The sequence below is a fragment of the Oryctolagus cuniculus genome, chromosome 19, assembly GCF_051225735.1.
Source record: "Oryctolagus cuniculus isolate XC-2025 breed Fujian yellow rabbit chromosome 19, ASM5122573v1, whole genome shotgun sequence".
NCBI lineage: Eukaryota > Metazoa > Chordata > Mammalia > Lagomorpha > Leporidae > Oryctolagus > Oryctolagus cuniculus.
Window position 1 is genome coordinate 44,638,074 of NC_142885.1, and position 2,877 is coordinate 44,640,950.

Here is a 2,877-nt window from a genome sequence, read left to right on the forward strand (position 1 = left end):
TTGTCATACAAGATCTAAATCTATGAAAATTAATGATGTTCAAGAAAGAACCAAGTACAAAGATTTAGTGGTTCTGTTGTAGGCAGGCATATAGGATAAGATCAATAAGGTTTGTGAGCTGGAAGACAACACCTTCACTATGCCCATGTGTGACCTCATGCCCTTACCTGACCACACCAGTGCATCCACGTGCCAGACTAATTAACCACTCCCCTTTGGAAGTGGATTAAAGGCCTGGAACACTGGGCCTGGCCCTGGCCCTTTTTTCCCCTCTTTAGCCAGTGTGGACCTTGCTGCTCTGAGCCTTCAGAGCACGTGGCCTTAGGGCCACCCGCCCCAAGCTTCTTGGCCTGCATGTTCCTCCACATAGCTGGCTCCTGGTGCTCAGTATGAATCCAGATTCCCTCTCGCTTTTAGATAGGGCACTCCCTCCCTTATGCATTTCTCCCACTGAATAAAGAACTTAAAACTTATCATGCCGCCTTGTTTATTTGTGCCAGTATTCAGAATTCTTTGAATTCTTGGCAAGAATCCACAGTCTTATTAATATTCTAAATTTGTTGCTAAGCACCTGGTAACAGTTCTAAAAGACAAAATATTATGCACTCATGATTGTCTTTATGATGCTTTTAAATTGTTTTAAGCATATGCAGTTTGCTGTTTTTCTCAAATATTAAAATTGCCTTAGTTATGAAATCTAAAAATATTACATTTGAAATAGAGTCTGAGATGACAGAATGCCAAAATATTTTTGAATATATTGAATACATATTTTTGAATCCTTTATATTAGTGGAGTGAAATATTTTAAAAATTTGAAGGCAATGAAATATATAATTGAGAAGGGACGATCTGATGGTCATATTCAAAATGAATGAAATAGAGAAACTTTAAAGACAGGGTTTGAGTAGGATTACAGTATGTTTAAACATTTCATGAAGTTTTCTCTACTCCTACAGTTGAATTGATTCAAGGTCTTTCTTCATAATACATTTTGTTCATGAACTCCCTCAACCAAATATAAAGGCTACTATGTTTAAGTTTTATCTTATCATTGTCACTGTATAGTCATAGTCTTGCCATAATAAGTATTTTGTAGCATATTACACTACACATTATATGTACTAAAGCACTCAAAATGATTAGAGAAGAAAAAAGTTTCAAATATCAATAATTACTTTATATTGATAAAGAGCAAGTGCACATTTTAATTTAAATTCCTTCCAGATTTTAGAATCTGTGTATTATAAATTTGAAGATAAAAATGTAAATGGATTTTGTATTAGTCTTATATTTATCAGAGCACTTGATTTCTCAGGACTTTTTTAATTCTTAAAATTACTCTCCATGAAAAATTCCAACACTGGAAAGAGTGGCCAGGTACACTGTAAGAAACATAAGCACAAAAACAATAAAAACAATTACCTAGTCTAAATAGAAGATAACTTTAAAAATGATGAGTTCTGCTAAGGTAGAACTTGGCTTGTGGACAGGAGGATTCTCATTGATTGTAGAAAGTTCTGGAATTCCATTGCACTAACAGCAATGCTTCTCAGGGGTGGATGCTAATGGGCCTCAGAGAACATTGGTCAAAGTCTAGAGCGATTTTCGGGAGTTAATCCTGCAGAAGCGGGTGGCTACTGGCTTGTGGTAGCCCAGCAGTAGTAAAGGCTATGAAATGATGCTTAGTATCATACAATGTAAAGAGCATATCCCTTTGCCTATAATTATCCCTCCTCAAATAGCAATAGTGCTAAAGTGAAGAAGCCTGATTTAGAGCCTTATTGGCTTTGCCATTACATTTATGCTTTCACATGACTGTGTTTTATCATAAACCAGTTTTATAAAGACTTTTTGAAATCTATGTAATCAACATAAATTTTTTTTAACTTTTATTTAATGAATATAAATTTCCAAAGTATGATTTATGGATTCCAATGGCTTCCCCCCAATACCGTCCCACCCACAGCCCTCCCCTTTCCCACTCCCTCTCCCCTTCCATTCACATCAAGATTCATTTTCGATTATCTTAATATACAGAAGATCAGCTTAGTATACATTAAGTAAGGATTTCAACAGTTTGCTCCCACACAGAAACATAAAGTGAGGAATAATAGATGATTTTTTTAAAATGATGATGAAATCAGATCAGACCTATTGTCATGTTTAATCCCAGTGAGAGTCAAGTTGGGAGTTGATAATTTTTTTTTTTTTTACAGAGGATCAGTTTAGTATGCATTAAGTAAAGATTTCAACAGTTTGCACCCCCATAGAAACACAAAGTGAAATATATTGTTTGAGTACTCGTTATAGCATTAAATCTCAATGCACAGCACATTAAGGACAGAGATCCTACATGAGGAGTAAGTGCACAGTGACTCCTATCAACATAAAATTTTGTGATAATGGATTTTATAAAGTAAGTATAAACTGCAAAAAGTAAACCTCACTTATACATGATTTAACTAAAGTCACTTTCATTAATAAAAATTTTATTCACAACCTCCTTATTACTATGCATATAAGGAGTGATGCATAAACCTCATTTTTATCTTCAAGATTATGAACCTAAATCTGAGGTCTGCAATACTTAGGTTTCCAAACGTTCTCTACTCCCACCTGTTTCCTGCATCTACAAACATCACTGAGATGAGATTTCTATTGCAAATATCAATATAGTGGTAGTATTGTGAAATTCTACAAAGAACTAAGGCAAGTTTCTTCTTTAGGATTCTTTGAAACATGCATAAGAAGTACTGGGGGAAAGAAACAAATAGTTTTAGTAAATAAGTGATTGGTTTGAATGTGTCCCCAGAATTCATTTGTAGGAAATTTAATCCCCAGATTTTTAAGAGGTGACTATGTCATTAATGGATTA